The sequence below is a fragment of the Solanum tuberosum genome, unplaced genomic scaffold (genome assembly GCF_000226075.1).
Source record: "Solanum tuberosum cultivar DM 1-3 516 R44 unplaced genomic scaffold, SolTub_3.0 scf00009, whole genome shotgun sequence".
Classification (NCBI taxonomy): domain Eukaryota; kingdom Viridiplantae; phylum Streptophyta; class Magnoliopsida; order Solanales; family Solanaceae; genus Solanum; species Solanum tuberosum.
The window spans coordinates 1,168,729-1,174,703 of record NW_006238935.1 but is presented as its reverse complement, the minus strand read 5'-3'; the positions used below and the strand labels follow the sequence as shown (position 1 = coordinate 1,174,703).

At 32.6% G+C, this 5,975-nt stretch overlaps 1 pseudogene; it reads left to right on the top strand.

The window, feature by feature from the left end:
* Window positions 1-2,644: 2,644 nt before the first annotated feature.
* Window positions 2,645-4,797, top strand: LOC102590148 (katanin p60 ATPase-containing subunit A1-like; annotated as a pseudogene).
* Window positions 4,798-5,975: the final 1,178 nt, after the last annotated feature.

The following is a 5,975-nucleotide window of genomic DNA, read 5'->3' as shown; positions in this document are numbered from 1 at the left end:
AAAGCACCCCATTTTATTTGTCTGGATGCATGTGTTTCTTTTCTTTCGTTAATTTATACCTCATATACACTATATCAAAACAGATCTTTAGCGGCAATTGATTTTTGGCATAATACATATATTGGACCCTAAACTTGGCTTCAAATTTTAACTTTGACCTCCAACTTTCATAGTGCACAAATAGGCACTTTAACTTGTATAAAGTAGAACAAGTAAACACACGAGTCCTACATGACACAATACACGTAGGACACCACGTAGGACAAAAAATGACATGTAGGATGCCATGTAGGACATGTGTGTCTATTTGTTCTATTTTATACAAGTTAAAGTGCCTATTTGTGCACTATGAAAGTTGGAGGTCAAAGTTAAAATTTGAAGCCAAGTTTAGGGTCCAATATATGTATTTTGCCTTTTTTTTTTCCTAAGACTTTTTCCTATTGAATTTTTTCTATTAAAATCTTTACTAAGACAAGTTATCTATTAAATGAACATTAAAGGAGGAATGTTATAAATACATTCTACTGTAAATGTTCATTACAAAATTTATTGAATAAGCTTATAGTTGAATAAGCATACGATTGGATAAACATTAAATGAATAAGCATACAATTGGATAAGAACGCACAAACAAACAGTTCAAAATTTAAAAAATAGTACTCGCTCCGTCCAATAATAGTTGTCCACTATACTATTTTGGGATATCCATCAATACTTGTCCACTATACTATTTTGGGATGTCCAACAATACTTGTTCACTTTATGAAATCAATAGATAATTTTATATTTAGTTCCTAATTTACACATATCATTAATTATAGTCATTTCTCTATTACATATTTCAAATGAGGAGTTTTATAAATACATTTTATTGTTAATATCCATTATAAAATCTATTGAATAAACTTATAATTTAATAAGCATACAATTGGATAAGCATGCAATGAATAAGCAACGCACAGTCAAACAACTTTCAATTCATTTGGACATGAGTTCAAAAGTTAAATAGTAGTTAATATCTCTATATTTACTTTATTACAAATACGACTATTGAGTGCCTTCATTAAATATTTTGTTTGACTGAAACAAGAAATTTTTCCCCACTATAATTATAACATTAAAAATATAAAAAAAATATAAAAATGTGCCCCTTTTCTTTGCCAATTGCATCCTCCAATTCTTATATATAGCCCTAAAAAATGAACCACCCATACATGTTACATATAGTTTCAAGTCTTGTTTATTCATTTCTCAACTGAACCTTGATTATTTTGTTAAGCATTATTATTATATATAGCTAGTGTTAACAAGTTTGTTGAAGGAAAAGTGGTGGATGTGGATCCTGCTAATAGCAGCAAAAGAAAAGAGGAGAAGATGAAGATAATTTTCCACAAGTTTGACAAGAACAAAGATGAAGATCTAGGGACTACTGATCTAGTTGGATGGATCATTGCCGTTGAACCCACATTAAATAACGATTTGCAAAGGGTTCTATCTTTCCTTAAAATATACATGGATACTTACCCCTCTGTCCTAATTGATTCAAAAGGATTGTTCTATAGTGGCTTCAGTCTCATTTATACCGATGATCTTCGTAACCTTAATCATGATTCAAATACTATTACTACCCCATCACTCGAAATTCAGACCCCAATTCAGCACCAGGTTTTCTTAAGTTGTCGTACATTATACATTCGAATAGACTTAATTGCTTGCTGTTAAAAATGGTTCTTTCATTGTTATTTGATGGTGAACGGCATAAATTTTGTAAACTATGAGGGGTTGTTTGGTAGCGTCAATGAGAATATACGAAATAGAGTTTATTAGTAATGTTGTGATCAGTAATGCCTGGATTATTTCTTATCCATATTTCGGTATATTGAGGAACAGTAATGCTTGTATTCCTAATACCATAGTTTGCTGAAAATCCTATTAAACAAAGAACTACATAATTACACGGCTAATATATGTATTATTTTCTCTAATAGATCCTGCCAAACACCCCGCACTGTATTCTAACCTATTGGAGCATGTAATTAATCTATCAAATTATCAATATAAGTTGTCTGCAGAGTTAAACTACTATTGGATTAATTCCTTAACTGCAATAGAAAATTACAAAGTATGACTCTAAAGTCACAAAGACTTGTGATATGAGCACTTACATTGCATAATTTTGCAGGTGGTATCATTACAAGCACTCCCAGTTGTAGGACTTCAAGTACAACAACAACAGTGTATGCTTCAATCATACCAAGTACAACAAATACTACTACAATTACGAGCACAACAACAAGTTGCAAGTCTAGTGGCAACTAATTACTCACATAATTCTACTTTTTCAAACAACAACCTCATCGACAACATTTTCAGTGCTGGGATGGTAAATAATTATAGAAACACACTAAACATGGTGATACAAATATCTTGTCTCTAAGAACATTTTATAAATATTGCTTTTCAGGCCCATCATCTAGACTCAAATCACACATTGTATTCTAACAAAGTACAATCTTAAATAATTTTTATCCTTCACAAAAAATTTGTTATTGTACGTTTTCTTGTTTTAGATTACAATTCTTTTTTTATGAATCATTTACAGGCTGGAGGAATTAACTCTGTTGGGTTGGTGTATGATTTCGCAAATACAACGCAACAAGTAGTACAAATACATTATTTGTTTTTAATACTATTTGAGAACATTTATCCCTTTTTAGGCAATTTTTTTAGAGAAGTGGTTGTACCGACAGTTCACAAAAGCTCCTTTACTCTATTTATACTAAGCTGATACTTTGTATTCTTTATAATATTCTTATCATCCTCCTTTAAAACTATCAGAATGATGAAGAAGGCATTGATTCAACAATAATGTACGATGGACCTCATCCTGAATTAGTTGATAGGCTTGAAAAGGAAATATTGGACACAAATTCAGGGGTTAAATGGGATGATATTGCCAGACTAAGTGAAGCAAAGAGGATTCTACAGGAAGCAACGGTATTGCCATTGTTGATGCCTGAGTATTTCCAGGTACTGTACATAATTTGTTGATTCTGAATAAGAGTAGTCTAATGCATGAGGGAAGTGATATTTCAGGAAATTATTTTTCATCATTTTCTGGTGTTTCAAAAGGAGGAAAATTATGTCATTATCCTTATAACTATCTTAGCTTTCATCTTCATATCAATCGCTTCAACTAACACATTTAGACATATTATGTTTAAAAAATCATCCAAATATTTCCAAATTTTCTAGTTTCATTATTATTAATCTTTAAAATCGGCCAACCAAAAATGGAAAGGAATTGAAATATTTCATATTATTTTCTGAATTTTGCTTCGAGGGAAATACCACACACACTTCATATTTCCTTTTATTTTTGCTCATAAAAAACAATTCGTCAGAGGTGGATATGGTCCTCCCAAGTGATTAAGAAAATAAGTTGGAAATAGTTTTTTCTGTTGAAACTGAATGATCTAAGATATTTTTCAGTCACAGAACAATAACAAACGAATAGTAGATACTTAATATGAAACTTGTAATATTGAATGTTATTTTCAGGGCATCCGGAGACCTTCGAGAGGATTTCTTTTGCTTGGTCCTCCCGAGACAGGGAAAACACTCTTGCCCAAAGTTATTGCTACAGAGTGTGGGACAACATTTCTGAATATTTCTTGTAGTTCATTATGTGGAGAATGTTACGGGGAGAGTGAGTGATTGACACAATGCTTATTTGAGATTGCCCGTAGTTATGCTCCAACTACAATTTTCATTGACGAGATTGATTCTCTTTGCAGTGCCAGAGGGTAAGTAAATAATGTAGTACTTTTCCTATTTAAGTGTCTAAGTTTGCATGTAATTATTATCTTTATCATGTCATCGATTAATGTTTTATCATAAAGATTTTGTAATTTGTATTGTAAGTAGCCTGATTTTTATATAACGACAGTGCGTAAACTATAAAACTCAAAATAAATTATCATGCTCCTCTTTACTTCACTTACCTCTTGTGTTTTCATACATCACACAAAATCATTTATGCATGTGCCCAATAATTAACATTAATTTGAGCATAAAAAAAATTACTTCCTTTGTTAAACTTATAATTTTTTAGTTTTAGTTGTAATACTTTGAAGTCATTTGTCAGGTCTGGTACAGAGCATGAAAAATTCCGAAGGGTAAAGTCTAAACTTCTAGTTCAGATCGATGGTTTAAACAACTCTAATTCACTATGCTACTGTAAGAGGCGGCTAGAAAAGAGGATTTACATCCCACTTCCTGATTTTAAGAGTCGTAAGGAGCTTATAAAGATAAACTTGAAATCAATCAAGGTAAGCTATCATTGTTTTGCATATTATTGAAATCAAAGTTTTATTCATTCAAACTATTGAATGCAGTTAGCTCCTAGGCTAGATATTTTCCAAGTGGCACAAAGAACAGAAGGTTACAGTGGAGACGATCTAACAAACATCTATAGAGATGCTTCTTTTAATGGGATGAGACAGAAGATATCAGGGAAAACTACGATGGATGACTTGCTGGAAGCTTTAGTTAAAATACAGCCCACATTTTCTGCAGAAGACATTCAACGATATGAAAAATGGCTTTCAGATTTATGATCATCATAGAAAGATCAATTAAATGCAAGTTCAATACTGCTTCCTTTTTAACGTGGAGGTCACGTTGTGAAGACCAAATTGACCGTTGTTGACAAATGCTCAATGTTATAGTGTCCTCCAATTCTGGGTGTCTTCCAGTGGTCGTCTAGCCTTAGAAGAATTTTCGCACCCATGCGCATATATTTAAGGAATTATTTTTGTTAGATGGTCTAATACTGGTGATACTGCTATTGCTATATGGGGTTCTAACACCTTGTTTGGATGGTTATTATCCATTGTGTTACATTGTATTGTTAGTTTAAATATAATGTTCTAATTGATGTGATTGTGTCATTACCTTAATATTTCTTTTCATTTATTTTTACTTATATTTTAATAATCCTATTTTATCCTTTATCCTACCTTTTTATAGTATCTCTACCACATACTCTTCTTTTCTAGTAGATTTATCATTCAAATTGTAGACGTGAGTCATTATGTAATGCACATTCCCCATTGGATGGTTTGTGGTAGGTAAGTTAGGGCTAATTGGAGCAGGTTAAGCGTATTCAAGAGCAATTGTTGATAGCCTAGAGCTATCAGAAGTCATATTTTGTTGTGTGATAATGAGACTTGAAGTTCTATGTTGATGATTGGGTATTGCTGAAAGGTCTCTCTTATGGAGGACATTACGAGATTTGCAGGTAAGCTCAGTCCAAAATTCATTAGGCTATACCGAATCCTCAAAGGCTAAGTAGCTTACGCGATAGAGTTGTCTTTGGGAGCGCTAGAGTTTGTTCATCCAATCTTGCATGTAAATATGCTGCAAAAAATTCATAAGACACAACCCTTCTCGAGTTATCTCACTTGATATTGGTTGGATCTCACAGGAGTTGTCCTACGAGTAGACTCTAGTTGTGATACTAGACCGGCAAATCCGCAAATTGGGGACCAAAGATATATATGGTTTTCATAAAGGTCTTGTAGAGAAACAAGAACGTGTAAGAAATGACATGAGAAGACGAGGAGGATATAAGATCCATATACCCTTACCTATATCAAGCACCAAAGTGAGTATGCCAGTTAGATTGAAGAGGCCGAGATTGAGTTGCCTTCTTCTGGTCAAAACTTTTTATTGTAATTATTATTTGATTCAGAAATTTGTTTATTGAGTTGCATCTTGTTAGTATGTTGTATAACTCTGCTATACACTTGTGTTGGAAATTTTTGCATTTCAGGTTTTTGGATAGTCCTATTTATAAAGGAGACTCTGTCGAAGTTCTGGCAACTCTTGAGGACTTAGCCATGCCATGTTGATTTCCATTTGAGGACGAATATTTTTAAGAGGGAAGGTGTTGTCAATTTTCTATTGAATGC